General features: G+C 36.6%; 1 long non-coding RNA gene across 2 annotated transcripts in view; it reads right to left on the bottom strand.

The window, feature by feature from the left end:
• Positions 1-486: 486 nt before the first annotated feature.
• The window catches only part of LOC139827005 (uncharacterized), a 42,770-nt gene continuing 22,635 nt past the window's right edge, over positions 487-20,621 (bottom strand). Inside the window, exons 3-6 of one of the 2 annotated variants that reach the window (XR_011737181.1) lie at positions 18,193-18,307; positions 6,711-6,769; positions 6,380-6,529; positions 487-2,190 (exon numbers count right to left, since the gene is read on the bottom strand). This is a non-coding gene — a long non-coding RNA (uncharacterized lncRNA). Of the gene's footprint in view, positions 2,191-6,379; positions 6,530-6,710; positions 6,791-18,192; positions 18,308-20,621 lie in introns of both variants that reach the window. The other variant, XR_011737180.1, reaches the window with a different exon arrangement.

The following is a 20,621-nucleotide window of genomic DNA, read 5'->3' on the forward strand; positions in this document are numbered from 1 at the left end:
TGACCCATAACACTGTTCACTGGTAAAATATTTTTAAACAAGGTGTGACTAGTGAAATGACCAGTTGCTTTATAGCTAAGAATGTTGCTTTTATAGCTAAGGACTAACTTGTCTGCATATGTCCTTTCCTTCAGTGCACCTATCTCTATTTGTACTTTACTTTTTGATGTGGATAGCCACTTACACTTCCAGGACTAATAAAAAGATATAGAAAAGGGAATAAATAAAAATTGTATCATCTCTCTGAAATTTCTATTTATTCCAGTGAGATCTTGCTGAATATTTTTTCACCTATAACATTATATTCCATGCCTTTAGCTTTCTGTAATAATTTTTTTTATAAAAAATATTTTTTTTTCTGCACACCTACCTGTTAGTCATCAAAGCAGTGAATTCACAAGGTTCTAAGACCAAGAGAAATAACATTTGAAACAAAACAGACAATGGAAAACTCTTGCCACAAATTTATTGTGTCACCAGCTATACGAGACGGTACGTAAAAAAACATTATCATTTCAAATGAGCAGTTAAAATACATATATATATTGCTCAAAAGTACATAATTGCCAAGGAACTTGAGTAAATTCTCATAAAATGGTATGTAAAGTTTCTGAAAACCAAACCAACAAGACAGTATAGGGAGACAATCAGTGTGTTTGCTTTAAAACCACATTGCTGTTACAACCCCAAAAAGCTAATGGAGACAGAGCTTATTTAGCTTGTTGTGGACAGAGTCCATACAGAAACGTGTTTTTACATCTGTATTTATATGTAAGCATGTATATAACACCAGTGCAGAATAACATACTGGTTTACTTTGAAGTAGAAAAAGTGAACTACTGATCAAAAATATAGCAACAAAAGAGTTTACAAGCCAATCAATTTTTTTTTTTTTATCTTATAACCTTGCTCAGAGCAGGGTAAATAACATGGAGGTTGAGAGAGAAAGAAAAATAGAGTATATTAGCATGAACAGAGTTACATGTTACAAACTAGAAGGAATGTTATTTTAAAAGGTCAGTAGGAACAAGTGCTCCGTGAACTGAATGGGGGGACATCAAATGAACTTAAGAGCTAACAGGTTTAAAACAGTGAAAAGGAGGAAGCTGTTCATACAAGGTAGAGTAAGATGTCAGAGCATTTTGTTCCAATATGCTGAGTGCTTAAAGTTCAGTTGAATTCAAAGGACAACTGAGTTAATTAATATAAAATATATCTACTGAGTGTTATTAAATTTATAAAAAAATGTCATGCATTGTGGAAGTCTCAACCACAAACTGGGAAAATACTTTGAGGAAGTATCATTAAGTGAAACTACTGGAGGCTGTCTATGTATAAGTAATACGCTAAAGGAAATGCAAACTTATTAAAATGTGTTGCTGTTAGCAGGTTTCTGAGTGTTATTCATTATCCTTCATCACTACAAAAAACTTCCCTGGGCAACGTCACGTGATATTCTTCTGCCTATCGTCCATGGACCAACAGTTACTTGTAAGAGCCAGATATAGTCTGTGAACTGACAACAGAAACATGAAATCTACACACACTCTCCTCCATGCCACTGGAAGCTATGGAGTCAATAAATAAGGTAGAAATAAAAAGTGTATATAAACATTCAGTATTTAGCCTATTTTTTGAAAGAATGTAAAAAAAACCTGTTGAAATAGTTCTGTACAGAATGATTCAAGGGTTTGGGAGTGGCATAGCTCTTTTTCTAAAAGGCAAGCTAAGAAGATTCAAAAGCAACATTGGCTGCCCTAACACAACCACAGTTATACAGGTTTTTCTTCTTCTACACATATCTGCACCCTTCCAGCTAGTTACATTTTAAGAAATGGGGACCAAACCAATCTGTTTCAAGAGGGAAGTAGAAGACATAGCTCCACATTCAGTATAACATGACCTAAAATATTAATGTGTTTAGATGAATGCCGTAAGTATATTTTAAAGCTTTAAAACAGAAAGGTGCACTGTCCCTTATTTTATTGTGTTCAGTACAACTGAAAGTCACCTCACATTTTTTTAGTCAAGTCAAAAACAAAAGAACAAAGGCAACTTGTTTTGTTTGGAAGCTCTGGTTGCTTGGAAGCACTGGAGAGTTCAGATACTTGAGTAAATCAGACAGCACAACTCATGGTTCATTATGTCTCCTCCATGCTGCTCTGACAGCTCAGTCATACATCTTTGAATCTGCAAACAAGAAAAATAAGTAGTTTTGTGGGTAGTAAAACTTAAAAAACTCGGCTTCTTGTGTCTTTATGTTTTATTTTTGAATTTTCCCAATCTGCCAGCTTTTGCTTTTCAGTGGGGCATTCACACTTCCAGTGTAGATTTTCTGGTGTCTGATACAGTAGTTGAGTTGGCATTGGATTCTTTATGAGAACATATGGTTCACAAAAATCTTTTGGAAAGATACTCCAGAACTTAAGATGAAGGAAACTAACAGGTTTATACAGTAACAATTCTGAAAATTAATCTATAACTATGTGGGTCACTTTTTTTCCTTTTCATTCATGTTAGCAGATGGAAGATCCTGGGTTTGCTTCGCTAGAGTCAGGAGTAGGATATCACTTCTCAAAATGAAAAGCTACGGTAAAGTTGGGCCTATATCAGTGAACAGTGAAAATCATAGAATAATACAATCTTTTATGCTGGAAAAGAACCTTAAGATCATCGAGTCCAACCATTAACCTAACACTGCCAAGTCCATCTCTAAACCATGTCCCTAAGAGCCTCACGTATATATCTCTTAAACACTTTCAGGGATGGTGACTCTACCACTTCCCTGGGCAGCCTGTTCCAATGTCTGAAAACCCTTTCAGTGAAGAACTTTTTTCCTAATATCCAATCTAAAACTTCCCCTGGAGCAACGTGAGGCTGTTTCCTCTTGTACTACCACTTGTGTCATGGTTTAACCCGATCTAGCAATATAACCATGATAGCTGCTCACTTGGTCCCCTCCCACCCGCCCCCAAGCATGGGAGAGAATTGAAAGGGATTTATCTCATGGATTGAGATAAACACAGTTTAATAAAATAACAAAATAACACTAATACACTACTAATAAGAATATTTATAAAATGGAAATATAATAAAAAAATAACAGATGCAGCTCCTCACAAACTCGGTCTGCACCGAGCCGCCAGCACCAAGAAGGAGCAGCCTGGTCCTGAACACCTGATCCCAGAGAGAGAAGAGAGAAATAGGCAGAAAGACCCAGAGGCTTCATGCAAAATGGCAGGATGGAAAAAGCCAAACTAAAGAAACTCACAAACAGAACATCACCACAGTAGAGCAGAACCAGAACAGGTCTCCATCCCTGTCCGTCCCTACTACAACATAACCAGAAGCTCCTGACTCTCCTTACATATGAAGCATCATGCCAATGGCATGGAATATTTTTATTGATCAGTCTGGATGTCAGTCAAGCTCTGCGTCATCTATGCACCCCTTCCCAGCTGCCTTATATCTGTGGGCAGAGTGCTCAGAAAAGTCCTTGGCTCCCAGACAACAATTGAAAACAGTAACTCTGTTCCAGGTTATCTTCTTGTTCTTAAACTAAACGCAAACAGTGACCATGCTAGCTATTAAAAAGAAAGGTCTTTAACTGCTGAAGAATATTAACTTGCTTTCAGTCAAACCAGCACAACTTATTACTTGGGAGAAGAGACTGACAACCCTCCATGCTATGACCTTCTTTCAGGTAATTGTAGACAGCAATAAGGTCTCCTTTCAGTCTCCTTTTCTCCAGACTAAATAGCCCCAGATCTCTCAGCCGCTTCTCTTCAGACTTGTGCTCCAGACTCTCCACTGGCTTCATTGCCCTCCTCTCAACTCTTTCCAGCACCTCAATGTCTTTCTTGTAGTGAGGGACACAAACTGAACACAGGATTCAAGGTGGGTTCTCACCAGCACCGAATACAGTGGCATGATCATCTCTCTAGTTCTTCTGGCCACACTATTCCTGATACAAGCCAGGATGCTGTTGGCCTTTTTGGCCACCTGGGCACACTGCTGTCTCATGTTTAGCCAGCTGACAATCAGCATCCCCAGGTCCTTTTCCACCAGGCAGCTTTCCAGCCGCTCTTCCTCGAGCCTGTAGTGCTGCCTGGGGTTGTTGTGACCCAAATGCAGGACCCAACACTTGGCCTTGTTAAACCTCATGCAGTCGGCCTCAGGCTAATGATCCAGCTGGTCCAGATCCCTCTGTACAGCTTTCCTACCCTCCAGCAGATCAAAACTCCCACCAAACTTGGTGCTATCTGCAAACTTACTAAGGGTTCACTCAATCCCATCATCCAGATCACTGATAAAGAGATTAAACAGAACTGTCCCCAATACTGAGCCCGGGGGAACAACACTCCTGACTGGCCACCAACTGGATTTGACTCTGTTCCCCACAAATCTTTGGGCTCAACCCTCTAGACAGTTCTTTATCCATCGCGGAGTATACCCATCCAGGCCACGAGCTGCCAGCTTCTCCAGGAGAATGTTGTGGGATACGGTGTCAAAAGCTTTACTGAAGTCTAAGTACACAACAACCACAGCCTTTCCCTTGTCCACTAAGTAGGTCATTTTGTCATAGGAGGAGATCAGAGGATAAAAGATTTTACATAGTTAGATTTTTTTGATATATTTATGTTTATGGACATATGAACATTATAGAATGAAGTCACATGAGCTTTGCTTACTACGGTAAAAACATGCGCATACATAACATTGAATGAGGAGTTCCAAGACAGAAATGTGTTTATGGATCTTATGGATGTTGGTAATTTTTATTAGGTTATATGTCTCATTACTGTTCTGTAATTTTAACTTCCCAGTTTCTATGGGTTTTGCACAGTAGCACTGCATTAATGGAGGAGTTCTCAAAATCAGCCTTGGTACACTGCAAAACAACCTTATGGATTATTAAGCATAAAATGAGTATCTGTAGGTTATGGATTCATTTTTGCATGTGTAAGTATTTATAGCAATAACATATGTATTCATTTATATTAATAATCCCTAGATACTGTGTGTTTACACAATGGATTTACAGGGCTTCAGATGTGTATATATGTGCTTGGATGTACAGTTTTTTACATTCAATAGGAAGAGAAAAATTATTTTATGCAGGTATAAAACTCTTTTTTGTTTGAATATTTGGAAACTTCATGCCATGATGCTGGTTTATATCTTTTTTGCATTGTCTTCTGTCCCAAATTAATGAGCTAATAAATAGAAACAGAAAAGTAAAGAACAAAATGTGTGCGTTTGAAAATTCTTCTGTATTTAGGCATGTTGGGAATACTGGGCACTGATTTGAGTTCACAACAACACAAGACAAGCTGACAGCAGAGAACCCATTTATCCTTAACACAGAGCACAAAGTAAATATTCAGTCTTGTTGTTTGAATGTTCTGTCTGGACATACTGCTCAGATATTACATCTGACTACATTACTTTGAACAAGTTCAGCTACCACTACCAACAAACCTTTGTGATTTAAATTCCACAGTCATTTTTCTCTTTATATCTTCCAGATTTTATGATGTCTCATCTTGAACCAACTGCCTTGGGATACTACTGCTCTAACAATGCTTAGTGTAGAAAACTATCTAACCTCTTGGAAAAGGTAAAGATCAGAAAACAGAATCACGTGAACTGTTTTCTTAACAACAATAGTTCACGCTCTGCATGCTTTCCACAATGTTTTGGTTTATTTTTCCTCATACTTCCAATATCATATATATGTTTGTACCTCTGACTACTCCAAGACTGAAAACATTAAATATTCGGAAATCATAACTCAGGCCACAATAAGATAAATATGAATAAATATCTTAAATTTACATTCAAATTCTTTAAAAAAAGTCTTTGCAGTCCCCACATTGAAACAAAAGAGCATAGTAGGTAACAGTCATATAAAGAGAATCCCAAAGGCATGGTTTTTAAAAATAATGTGTATTTTAAGGTTTTGTTTTTTTTTTTTTTAGTATTTGGGGCCATAGGCAAAATATATCTTGTGCCATGTACTTTTCCATACAGTCTTAAAAACAGGGTATCCATTAGTTCTATCATAGTTTTACCCATTCATTAAAAAAAAAAAAAAGTAAAAAAGAAATTCACAGCTAATTTATTTCTGTGTTTTCTGCACAACAAAATATACCAACATGTGTTGAACTACTAGACCTAAGCAGTCTTCAGTGTTGCATTTGAGTTTGAGGCTGGTCTTCAGTGTAAATACAAAAAGCAAGAAAAGAGAAAAAGCAAAACAAAGGAAGAATGGAGAGGAGAGGCAAGGCAAGGCAAGGATTTTGTGGAGAACTGGTGCATTAAAGCATGATCATTTGAACTATTTGAACTTTAAATTATTTTTCTTTGTACTAGTTACCTGTGCATTCTTCTCTGAGGTCTTACGTTACAGAAAGTGTGTATCACTTAGTTTGCCTCCGTGGTGGTCAGGACTGAATATAAGAAAATCTTCTTTTAAATCTTCTTAATTCCCAAGACCATTGATTCAAACACCAAATGGAGCTCTAGCCTTAACAGTTTAGGAAGAAAATGCAATAATTTAATAGTAGGTACTCTGAGTGACGGAGTGAGTGTAAAGTCAGCCTGACTAGGAAAAAAAAAAGGGGGGGAAGGCTCCTGGAGGAAATAATAATAATAATAAGACTGAGTTTGAAATGCATTCAAGTGATTTATTTTTAGCATGTACTTACCGTATATTCATACAGGCTGTTCATTAAAAAACCCATATCCCAAGAGTTCAGGTCTCCATCTGAAATGCCAACAAATGCACCTATGCACAAATGCCAAGTAACAAATAAAAAATAAATTATCCAAATAAATATCATTTAATGAGGTTTAAATAACAAAAAATAACAAAAAGAAACAAAGTGGTCAAGGAAGAAGGTAATTAAAAATTTCAGGCAAATCTCCATCTGTCTTTAGTATCCAAAAGAAAAATAACAGGTAACTAAAGATTCAGAAATGAAAAAAGGAGTACCAATGAGCTGGAACAGAAAAATTGATATGGACAGTGAGAAACATCTGAACTGTTTGTAAACTAATGGGCAGTGTAAATGAAGCAACAAAATGAAATACTGGTATAAAACAGAAGAAACAGGACTATAATCAAGCTTTATAGGATTTAGTTTTAATTGTTTAAGGGCAGTAAACACTGGTTTTTTCACTATGTTTGTCTGTTTCTGAGATTTTAGGATATCTGTTTCATCACCGATAAGCATCAGCAATCAATCCTTGGTTTTAACACATAATTTTCAATAAAAATGCAAAATTCAATTCTAAAAATCTTAATTATAACATAAATAATAGAGGTTATATGCACTAGAAAGTAAAATGTGAAAGTAAAAGAATTAAGACAATTAATATAAACTGAAAAAAATAAATGCTAAATGCAACTACAAAGCGTAGCTATTTAAGGATATAATAGTAAACAGATTTATTCACCAAATACCTACTGAGTCAGCAAGTGATGATTTTATGCTATTTTTAGATGAGGTTTTGGTAAGCAACAAGGCCAGAAAAGAAGAACTGATTGCAGCAAGTAACATTGAATGGGGTGATCATGACTGAATTCAATTTAAACTACAATTAATAAACTATGGATTTTCATTTTTAAAAGACAGACTTTGAGATAGCAGAGTCATCTGATCTGCATTGATGAATGAATGTAGAAGAGTTTTGGAATTCCTTTTACTCAAAAGGTGAAAGAAAAGATGTGGAATTCATATCCTAGGGACAGAGCAAAAAGTTGTATCCATACACAAAGGGCCTTCTCCCATTTGCACTGATTTGAGCAGCTACATCAAATGTCATTCCCCATGAGCATCTGAGATGTAACTTATGCACAACCAGGAGGACAATAGTTCTGCGTTTGTAATGTTCTCTATTTGTTTTTGTTTGTTCATCTCAGAATGGTAAGATTTGCTTGCAGAAAGCCTGAGATCTCTGTACTCTACAAACAGGCTATTTTCTCTTAATATTAAGAAGTCTGATCTTGGCAGATGTGTTGATGAGGCAGGGTGCCAGCCCTTGAAGAACACTTGATATTTATCATTATCCATATTATTATGTCCTTGAGTACTCAGAAAGTGGTTTATGTCAAAGACATTCTCATGACTGGCCACAAAGACTTATTTTTTCCACTTCAGTATATGAGAAAGAAATGAAATGTCTGGAAATTGTCTTTAGGCTGCACAGACACTTCAGTGTTCCAGCTGTTACCATGAGACCTCTGAATTAACTGCCCACATGCCAAAAATTCTCAAAACCCACTAATAGGTTAAAGATGAATGGAAAAACTTGCTGTAAACAAATGCATTATTAGCAGATGGAACATCACAAATCAGTAACTTCTAAATAAACACATTTATATTATATCAGTTTGTCCTGTGCTGACAAGCAAAATGCTATCATGTCACTACCTGCTCCATGAGAACCTAAAAATTTTGAAAATACCATTTGTGCCTACCTTACACAAATGTATACACATACAGAAACTGTATACATTTGTATACACATACAGAAAGTGTACAGTCTGCAGTAAAGGGCTTCATTACATGTTTGGTTGATTTTTTTTTTTTTTTTTTTTAAAATCAGAGACTATGAAACAAGAATCCAGGAAGTCCAAATTGCTGGACAAGTAGTAGGCTGAATTCAAGCAGAACAGCAAGTAGAGGAACATATTTAGCCATTATCAGATAAACAGGAAAAAAATAGGTTGGAAAGCAGTCAGAATGAATTATCAGTCATCGTTGTTGTTCTGAAACAGATTTAATTTAATACGGTAATTATGTTTTTCTTTATCAAAGAAAGAGGAAGTGTGTCCACATGGAAGTGTATAACCTATGTTGAGAAACTTGTTTTACTTCACATAAAGAGAGGCACATTTCAGCATAATTTTGTATTTCTCACAAATGGTCAAAATGTTCAATTCCATGCAAAATTACAAAAAACATTTCAAAGCTCAGGAAGCCTCATTATCACACAGAATCACTGTCCTCTAGAAAACTCAAAATTTAGACACAAACACTATCTCTGTCATTATATTATACTGATATAACATCAATAGAAGTATCTTAAGGCAAATATATTAATGTAGCTGATACATCTTACTGTTACAAGTTACAAGTATGACTATGTCCCAACTTCAATATATCAGAGTGATAAAATATCAGTGAGAGAACTATCACTGTAACTATTCCTACCCACGTAACTGTAAATTTATACCTGAGCTAACATGTTCTCATAACTCATCGACTGCCATCAGGATTTAAAAACAGAGACTAAAAGGAAAAGATAACTAAAAATAATCAGAGATTTTAATATCATATATTTAATTCCATACTAGAGCTACATGCCAAGCAGCTTTCATTTTTTGACTGTAGGTGTATCTACAGGGCTTGTTATAGAGTTTACTATAATTTTAATCAATAATACTGAAATGACAACTTATTTGCTTTTCGAAATTGCCAACTTCAATATTAGCAATAATGGCATGATTCTTACAGATTTAATTGGTGATCCTAACCTCAGTGATCAGTCTTTCATTAACTATGACAAGCAGTGTGTCAGACCCCTGACAATGTAACCTTTGTATATAGCTACATTTCATAAACTACAACCTATAAAAGAAGTAAATAGGATCCTATTTTTTTGACTATCATCTTCCTGATACCAAAAGAAAATTCTGTTATGTTTATTTTCCTAATAATGTAAATTAATATATTGTTTTATGCAATTGAAGCTATGCATCATGTTTTATATTCCTCTCTAAGAAAAGTGGGAATATTACTTAACTCACAGACCACGTTTCAGGTCTGGCTTTATAATAATAGCTTTGAGTAGCCTGAATGCACAACTGCAAGAAAACCATTGTCCTTATTTCATATAAAACTAGGCAATTCTTTTGATCAGGCACTTTCAAAGGTCTGCATGAGACAGTTTTCATTTATTTTTTTCAATTTTTCAGCATTTACTGTTAAACCTTAGGTTAGTAAATCTAAAAAAAAACCCCAAAACAAAACCAAAACCAAAAACAAACAAACAAACAAACAAAAAACAACAAAAACACAAAAAAAACAAAAAACAAACCAAACCAAACAAACAAACAAAACAAAACAAAACAAAACAAAAAAAAAAAAACAAACAAAAAAAAAAAAAAAAAACGAACTGTGAGAAAGTTGTTGTCCTTAGATTACTAATCCAGTGGTGTATCTCCAGTGTGAAAAGATCACCCTTGAAAGTACCCCCTGTCTTCATTTCAAATTCATAAAATAGAATATAGTAGCAAATACTCCTTTCCTCTAAAAAAGCTGTAGCCTATCTTTTACTGCACTATCTAGCTGCACATCTGTTTCATTTCAATCACTTCTCATTTTTCTTGATACTGATAAAATTTGAGTTTGAATCAGCAGTCTTGTAAGTATTTTTCCGCTTTCAAACTAAGGACAAAGTCACTATATGATGGTGTACTCTGGAAACCTTTCCATTATGTGTAGAAAGGCAAAAACACATATCATACATATTTTTTTAGGAATAAATACGGAACAGTTTTCCAAAACTACCTTAATTTTACCCCTTCTTGATCTCATTGTCTTGCTTGGATCTTAGATTAATGCCGGGATTGGATGTATATTTTAACATAAATGGCTATTATTGTAGTGTATTTATATTTATGGATTCAGAGAGTTGTAATAAACTGACTGAAGAGAAGGTGGTAAGCAGTTCTGCGGACATGCGGAAAAGAAGGAGTGAGAGGCTCCTAAGAAGGCCTTAGGAAGAAGTAAACTAGGCTGGGAATTAATAAAGAGACAAGGTGAGTAGTCTCTGTGTGCTGGGGTGATAACTTCCCGCATTTGATGCAAATCCATTGGAAGAGGCTGCAAGGAGTGCTTTGTTTTCATTTAGCTGTCAGAGATAGGGACAGGAACTGGTCTGGAAGGTATTCAAGAAGCTGCTCACAGGTAGTAGTCTACAGGTCCCATTAATGAGGGATTATTAGCTCCTGATGCAAAACAGATTTTATCACTTCTCAGTGTAATTTTACCCAATCAGAAAAGACCATAACAGTAACTTCTTCATCAACACTCCTTGACAGGGAAGAGAGGGGTCAGGGAGTCCTCAGTGATACAGAGTGAGGGGGGAAATAAATCATAGAATTTTGTTTGGAAGAGACCCTCAAGATCACCAAGTCCAACCATTAACCTAACACCAACACTAAACCAGGTCCCTAAGTACCTCATCTATGCATCAGATACATGAATGCAGTATTACAGAATCAGCCATAGCTTATGGGCCCAGTCCCACTGCTATAACCTCTCCAACACCCTGCTGGAGGGCATGAATTCTGCCTGAGGAAAGCATAGTGTGCCATGGGGGTGCTGCACAGAGCACCCCTACACTGCCCCTACTGTCCTCGGCCAGTGGGACTCATCCCAGGGAAAAATGTGGAAGCAGCTCCAGCTCCCTACTGAGTATGAGGGCTGTAACTGTCTGCAAAAGTGAGGGAACACCTCTTCTGGCACTCTTTACATCCTATTTCTCCTCTGACATCTTGCGCTCATAAAAAGTCTACACAAAACGTGGCTCTAAAAATGAAGCTGAGGATTTAAAATGAAGCAGTTACCAATGCAGTCACGTTCACGCTGCTTCTGTCCTCAACCAGTAGCAGTTCTTTGGAAAAGAACTTTGTGATACCTTGCTTGTAAACTGTGTGATATAAAATTCTTTGCCGTTGTTTGGCAAAAGGAAATCTAAAATCACTACTATAAGTACTGCATCCATCTTTTAAAATGTATAGCTTTTAGGACTATATCACACATGGTGAAAACAGATCAAGAAAACAGATTGAGGCTTTTTAAACCATCAGTTTTATCCTGCCAGCTGCACTTATTCCCACTGTCATTTACTATCAACATTTTAGTGTTCCAAAAAAAAAAGTGTAAAGACTAAAACATATTCTTGAAAAATAGTAGAAGCTGCATGCTAATGAAGCCACTCTTCCTGAGGGTCTGTCTCCTGCTATTTGTCAATAAAGACATTCAAGTTCCTATAGTAAACAATGTCTGCTCCTTAGAACATATTGCAAAGCACCAAGATGAAATAGGAGGATAACAAGTACCAGGCATTGTGACTTTGCTAAGAGAAACACAAGTGATTCCCTGCATCAATCACCACCTTTGCCCACCCTCTCCACTCCCCAGTCTTCTGAAATTAGCATCCATTAACTGAGGTATCATTCTAAAATCTGGATACCAGAATATGCTAACACAAATATTATATGGTGGATAGATAATTCAAAACAGTACAAGTTGTTGTGTACTGTAAATAATGAAAAAGAGAATCGGATTTGTGCCATCATTATCAGGAGCACATACAGTAGTTTTAAGAAGCTAAATCTGACAGCTGACTGACTTCTTAGCAAATATTACCCCTGGCTGCACTGGCAGATTCCACCATAATATCAGAGACAGAAACACTATCTGACTGCTGCCAAGCCAGGACTAAGCCTTTGCTTTTATGTTGCCTACTTATTGTGTTTTGTTTCAGTTTTGTTTGTTGGTTGGCTGTTTTTCTTAATTCTATTATTAATATGTAAAACTATCTGCATTTCTGCTTTACATTACCTTAACATACAGTAACAATAAAAAGTAAAAAAAAAAAAAGAAAAAATGTATGCAAATAGTTTCTCCAGTGGCTCAAATAAGATTTATATACTCTTATCTCTGAGTGTTGTTGTTCTGTGCCATAAAATCCATGGGAAATATGTGAGCATATGAACTAAGGGATAGCCAAGAGGATATACAAGTAATTTAGTTTTTATCCCAAATATAAACAACAACATTGTAGCGTGCATAGATAAGCACTGCTCCAGTTCTATCAGGGGGTTCTGCTGCTATCTATATGGCATGATATTTATCATTCATACACTGACCTTCAACCATTTACTTTGCTATGCTATTAAGACCTCTCCATAGAATAAAGGCCAGGTTTTACAGAATTAGAAAATATTAGTCTTTCTATACAGTAGCTTTACGTAGGTCTGCATTTGCCCTCAGGGTAAAGCAGGGTAACACGCTTTCTCTCAGGAGCACCTACACAGATCTCCCAGTGACTGAATTATTCATGAGTAATCTCAGGAAAAATGCAATCTTTAAAATATTGACGAGAAATTTGTGTTACTGCTGGGGATGAGGCACATTTCTAATCCAGCATCCCCAGGATGTTTGAGTAATGCAGGACTGGGAGTAGCAAGTATTCGATCCACTGGTTCAAACAAATACATGGATGTTTCCAAATGAGTTTAAACTCTTCCACAGAGGTTTGCTCCTGAACCTTTCCTGAACAACCTCTCCACAGATGGATGAGTTGGCTAGCAGGAGCGTCCTACTGCTCCCTGGGTAGCAGTAGGACATTTCTGTAACTTGAGAACATCCCCTGGCTGAAGACAAGCATAGGACTGTATGAGAAATTTCTACCCAAACTACTCGTGTTAGCTGCACTGCAATAAGAAGGAAAACAAGTAAAGCCATATTTGCTGGGATTGGAGCACAGATGCAATGTTATCTTCAGAAGATTGAATGAAGGTGTTTTACTCAGATTAAAAGGGGAAAAGAAAAAAAAAAAGGCACATCAAACCACTTGAAACATATGAAGAAGTACAGACTTTGCAGTTATGCTAGGTAGGGTAACAGTTAAAAGGGCTATTAGCCTTCATTTTACAGATCAGTGGAAGAGGTAAGGGACATACTTCAGCAAAGCAGTATATCTCAGCTAGGCAGAAGGAATCATTGTAATCTTCTTTGGGCTATTCACTGGGCTAAATCAGATGATATAAGCAATCATTACAGAGTTTAGGGACCAGGGCTGCACTTAGAGTTCCTGGATTTCTGTGACTGTTGCAAGAAGTTAATCAAAATAAGTGTGCATCCCCAGTGCTGGAAAGAGTTGCCTTGAGAAAGACTGGGGGATCACTGTGGATATTGGATAGGCTGGAAGTCAAGAAAAGGAACCAGTCTGGTTGCGCAGTATTTGAACAGACCTACAGTGGGGTCAAAAAAGATAAGGAAGTCTTTTACAACGTCACTTGCACACTTTATTTTTAATGGTAGTGGAAAAACACTGAAAGAACCTGATGCATTGGGTTTTTTTAATTAAATTTGCATCCAAATGTAAGACTCCAAGAAAAGTTAAAAAGATAATGATAATATGTAAAATATTTTATATTCCTCTAGTATTTATTTTAGGTTTTTAATAAAAAAATTGCAAGGTTGAAGCTAGACTCATTGGATTCAACACATCTTAATTTTCTACAAATTTAGATCAGAGTATGGGTACAAATTCCACTTTTCAGACCTCTGCAGTGAACACGTCCCAAGCTACAGGTAGGGGCAAGTAGGACAGAGAATTTTAACACAATCCAGCTAAATTATCCTATTGATTTGAGGGAAGGGAGGGGATGCCCTCTCTGCAATGTTAAGAAAATGCAGAAATCAAACTTACAACATGAAAAATAAATGTGATATCGTACATATTGAGTGGGATGATTTTGTCCTGCAGAAATGTAATAATGTGAATTTCTGGTCGGTATGGGATATTTATAAGGGTGTCTGTGTTTTTCTCTTGCTTTATGCATACTCTTTGCTTATTAGGAGCATTTATGCGGTTTCACAACAAACACTTCATGCTTCTGTGTCCTGCAAGGTCAACTAAGCTTATGAAAACCAAGCTGCTGTCTGTCTGCCTTACCTCATCACTAAAATTCCCAGACAGAACAGAAACTCTAAAACTCATCAAAACACTATCAGTTAGACTGGAGAGAATTAGAGCTGAATACTAATTTGAATACCTCTGTTAAGTATGCACAACATAACTATACTTGAGGTTGAAGTAAGCAACGTATCTTGAAGGACTCTTGTTTATTCACTCTTCCCCAAAAGAGGGAAAGTCACAATTTCATCTAATGAAGTGAGAAGGTGAAGGTAGTTTTACTTTGTGAGTGAGTTAGTTAATGAGGCAATATCCTCTTGAATCTTTGAGATAAGCTCTAGGTCAAAAGCAGACAAATTAGCATAACATTCATATTAATATATTTCAGAATCAGATACAGAAACAACCTGCACTCTGAAACCTGCCTAATCAGAGACAGCGAATTTTCAAAGGAGTTTTGGCACTCATTATTGTGATGGGTGACAGTACTAAAAACATACACATTTCCTGGAGATCTGCCACGCTTTATAGGCACTTCTCTTCTATATTCCATGAATTGTATTTTAAATTTTTTGTACTTTATTTAGGTACTCAGAGAAGTAAAATGGGGTTCTTTCCTGGAGATATTTTGGTATGCTGCTACAGTGCATTTGTGTACTTGCAACATAGATAATCCAGCACATGGTATATTCTAGGACCAGATAGTTGCAGTTCTGCTATTTTAAAGCTGTTATTGTCACATCACAATGAGAAATACACAGAGACATTTGTAAAAACACACACATAAAATATGATGTACATGAAGTAAGGGTGCTAGTATTTATGGACAACTTCATGCACACGTATAGAGACACACACATACAAACACCTCTGCTCTCATAGCTATGTATACAGACTGTACCCACTGTCAACATGTACCAGCCCTTATGCTACTGTGTGCAAATTATCAAATTATCTTATTTTCCTGTAGATGACCTTAAACAGTAATATGCCACAAAACGCTGATAGCCATGGGTTAATATTGCTGGTGTTTTCTCATTTAAAAAAAAAAAAAAAAAAACAAAACCAAACCAGAAAACACTGAAGCAGAGGGAAAAATGTGTGGTGGAAGATGCTATTACAAATAAATAACTAAATCAGAGATTAATTTTAAAGAAAAAGGCATCCACAACTATTTCCTTAATTTTTAATAGATTCTGTTGATGAGGCAGGTTTAGGCTGCCTCAAATTCTGGTGAGTTTGAAACAGTTAACATAGTGAGTTTGATTCTAGGACAGAGTGCCTTACTTATAGTCTCAAAATTCACTGTTGCTGGATAAAATTCATTTTGAAATATAGCATTAATCATCAATAAAAATGAAATGCAGCCTTTTGCCCTGTGAGAACCATGCTTGGATAAATAAGTACCCAGAGTCTCATCTTAGAAGTGTGTTAAGCATCTTTGAAGATGATGAGCACACTCAGTTTACACCACATGCAAGGGAAACTGATGTCTTTTGGCATCTTCTGGGTTCAGGCTCCTTTTGATTGCAGTAAAAAAAGAACACAAAGGGCTTGTGCTTTAGGCAGTGCAGATTAGGCAAAAGCACATATGTCTAAAAATAAGAAATTACTGGAGAGTACAAGGCAATGGTAGGGATGATGGGAAGATTTATCCTGCAAGTTACAGGAACACAAGCTGGCCATGGGCCTGCTAGCAGTGGAAACTGGAGAGTGAGCCAAGGGAAGGGATCTCATCTTATCTGACTTGAGAGGGGACAGCATGTTGGCAGCCATGGTCACAGACATGACAGCTGTGAGTCAGGTTAGAGCTTTCCCCCATCCACATCCACCTCTCATTTGTGATAGGAATAAAATCTGCAGCTCACTGGGTACCACAGCAATAAATGCTACCATAACATTTGTTACTGTGGTCACTCCCAGCTCACCACTGGAGATCTTTTTATTACCTAAATATTATTTTTGCTCAGTTTTGCAATATTTTTCTTCTTGCACTATCCTAAGACTCCTTCTCCTCCTCACTGTTTTCTGAACAAGTTCTGGTTATGGTCACCTCTCTCCCTTCACTGTTTGGGGCTGTGTAATATGCAGTACAAAATACTGAACGAGACAGTCTCTATGATCGTTCAAGCATTGTTACACTAGTGAAACTGTTGTTCTTTCCTAAAGAGCTCCCTATCTGCTGGTACCTTCTTAATTACTCATTGTAAAGATGATACCCTGGGTCTCTTATGGCAGCTTGGCTGGCATAAGTTTGATGGTAAGCAGGGAAATTTTTGGTGACATCCCAGCGTAGAGGTTTATTGGCATGAGCACTCCTGACAGCACAAAACAGAAAGGCTTAAACCCACTGTAAATTCACACGTCATCCAAAGGCTTCTCTTATTGAAGCCACTAATATTCCAGGAGGATTTTTCAATCATCCAGGAACCAGCTGCTTGCTTTGTGTCCTGGGCTCAAATCCTCATGCCTGGCTGTATTCCTGCATCATGTAAGAAGAAGAAATTAAAGCCATTATGATGAGACCATGAATTAAGGAATTCCTCAATGAAGGAAGCTTGATCTGCTGGATATGTAACTACTGCATAGGTATGAATCTGACACAGTATTTTGATTCAGTTTAAAAAAAAAAAAAAAATGTTGCAGTCGTTGCAGTCTCTTCACCAAAAGCTGTAGTAAGAAGCCTAAAATACAGGCAGGGGTGAAAAAAAATATTACTAAACCAGAAAAACACAATAAATCACTGATTCCTGTAAAATTTCTCTGTGCCTGTAGCATGGGAAAATTGTTTTGTGAAAAGCTTTTGTTCTCCTTAGATAGTAAATATTCACCTTCATTATAGGTGAACAGCTAACAAGGATTTTCCCATCAGTTATCTAGAAAGCTCATAACTGTTGCTATCCAGTGCATCACTTCATTAGTATTGAAAATTTATCTCATTTCTAGACAGATTATGACAGTACCTTTTAGTTCACTGAACACCTTTATGTTTTCTGCCATGTGGATCCTTCTTCTTCCTAAAATCTCCAGAAAGCTATCTCATGGTTCTTTAGATGCCTCCCAAAACTCATATGTGTCTTGATGCTGATGAACACCTTAGCCATACCTTGGATGCTGCTATTCTGACACAACGGAGTGGGCTGTCACTGAGATTTTCTGGCATCCTTTTTATCACTTGTCTGAGAGTGTAAGGCCTATGTGAGGTACTGCATTTTTAGTCTGTCCTTGCACACCACCTTGCACAAGGAGGTTCTTGTTCAGAAAAAACAGCAGGAGGGAGCTGCAGCTTGCTGCCTGAATGACTACAGCTAACTCCAGAGACCATGTTGCAGCTATTGACAACGAGTGATGCCCACATCAAAAAATACCACATGCTGGTTTAAGTCCTTCTCTCAGTGCTTGGCCCAGGAAAGAGTATCAGATTCAATAGTTGATTATACCCCCTATATATAGCAACTTAATTCTTACCCATAGCAATTGAATTAACTTGTTTGATATCCAGGTTTCACTAGTCATCGCAACTGATCACAGGATCATACATGTATTCACATGCAACATTAAGTGTTCAGCTGTTCAGTCTCACCTGATGGAAAACAAAGAATACAACAAAAGAAAAAGCTCAGTTAATGCTTTAAGAGTTGGTGGGGTTTTGTCCCTCACTGTCTTTACAGTGTGTTTTATCTTGTATCTTTAAGCATTATAGATTCACAAGCATTATGCAAAGCATTATGAGGATAATCGGCACAATGGGGGTTCGGTATTTAATGAAAGTAACTCTTGTTTTTAATTATAGCATTAAAGATCATCTTATTGTCAAGTGGAATACAGTCTTGATGTTTTGTCATTTGGCACCCATGGTTGGATTTAGGAAATATCCCACCATCCTCTCCTTTTACCATGAACATCATTTCCCGGATTTTCAGGTAGCTGTACATGTTATATATTTTGTTTCGGAGCTTTCCAAAACCAGGACTGAATAGCAAACAAATCAACAACATTGTATGAACATCCTAGTGGAAAATATTTTATTTTAACATATTGTAAATGTAGGAGGGCAGAAGTTCAGTTTTAGGTATCTTATTTCAAGATGTTTCTAACTTCTGGCATATATGTTTTTTTCCCTTTTTGCGGTTATTTTCTTCTAAAAAATAAAGTCCCATAACTAAAACAGCCTCAATGCTAAACTACTTGGAGAAGACACTTTGGTTGCAGGTAATTAGATTTCACATATTTTATAATTTCAATTATTTCATTTATAGTATAATCAATGTTTTCACAAGAAACGCTATATTGAACTAGAGATTTCTATCTTGCAAGAGAAACCAGCAAACAAAACGGTTCCAAATCCTGTTTGCATACAGATATGCTCTACACCTCAGGAACAGCAAAAAGCAATTGTATTCAGACACATACACATTTCAAGACTGAAAGAAAAAAAGCCCACACCATAATTGCTGTGTTTAATGTTTGTATCTTTTGTGTATATTTTAACCATATTTGCAATTTGCAAAGCTATTTGCCTGATGGCATTATTATAAATCTATGAAATCAATCCTTTGAACAGATGGTACTATAAAACACAATTGTATCTGGGAAGAGGTGTTTGAAGACAGTATATGTGTAGGCATACATGTGATGACACCTAGAAGACCACAAAAGCTATGTAAAATAGATAAGCACAGTAAGTGGCAGGCCCAGCTTCCCAGGGTAGCTGATGGGTATGTCTTTTTTTGTAATATCAAATGTCATCTTTGCAGTGCTTGTAAAATAATACCCACTGGGTATAGGAATAAAGATCTCCACTGGTATTCTGCAGTATCTTTTTCCTGAAAAGTCTGTATTCCCTGTGGATGATGTTTTTAAGCAAGAAAGAGATAAACAATGTGTCATGTTATTTAGTTTCTCTGCATTTTCAGGTGATTTTTTTTTCTAATGGAACGATCAGTTATTGGTATAAGAACCTAAGAAAAGTTTAAACATTTATTTTCATTGTAACAGTAGCAGTAGTAATATTTATTTACTAAGTCTTTGAAGCTTTTTTTTTCACTAAAATATGCAGAAGAAATAATAAAAAGCCAATAGTATATTATTTGGTTAGATGTATATAAAAAGCTGGCTCCAAGTGCTGAAATTCATACAATGTGTTGGCATAGCTCAAGGAGAGTAAATTTGCAATGAATTATGATAATTTGCTATGAAAGAAATTAGTGCCTATTTTGATTAGGAATTAGCCTTCTGTTCAAATTTCAGCAGAGGAATGTATTCATCCCTGGTTAGAGCATTATCTGGGTTGAAAGGTTGAGAGAAAAGCTGGTGGACAGAGGGAAAATTAAAACAGGAAAAGACTAAAGAGCTTCTTCTCTAGTTCAGTAATAAGGTAACTTAGCCAGTTCAAACAGAAATCACAACCAGTGTGTTACACTGAAATGCACATTTACCTCGATACTCAACCTCTGCTGAGGTAGGAACTCCTGTTGTTCAGTTTTTAGGAGTACATTGTTCACCTTGCACCTTTGGACCTAATCACATCCAAATTGCTCAGTTTTGGAGGCAGGGAGATTTTTTTTACTTCCTAAAAAGAAAGCAGCACTTGAGCAAATAGTGTATCCTTTGTAGATTTGGCATGGTGGGCAGGCAACGTAAGCTTTCCCTTACTTACATTAATTTCATATTACACAAAGTACTTCACTAATTACTTTAGACCACATGATAGATGCTTAGCTATATGGAAATTCCCATTGGTCATTGGATTTCACAGGCTATGACAACATGCAGCAGTTGAGTATGTGGTATGCACTTCATAAGTACATACATACAAATATTTCACAGCTAAGACTTTGTTTCCTTGCCTTTAGCCCTGGCCTGGAAAAACAATTCATCAATTACCTTAGAGTAAC

The sequence above is a fragment of the Patagioenas fasciata genome, chromosome 1, assembly GCF_037038585.1.
Source record: "Patagioenas fasciata isolate bPatFas1 chromosome 1, bPatFas1.hap1, whole genome shotgun sequence".
Taxonomy (NCBI): domain Eukaryota; kingdom Metazoa; phylum Chordata; class Aves; order Columbiformes; family Columbidae; genus Patagioenas; species Patagioenas fasciata.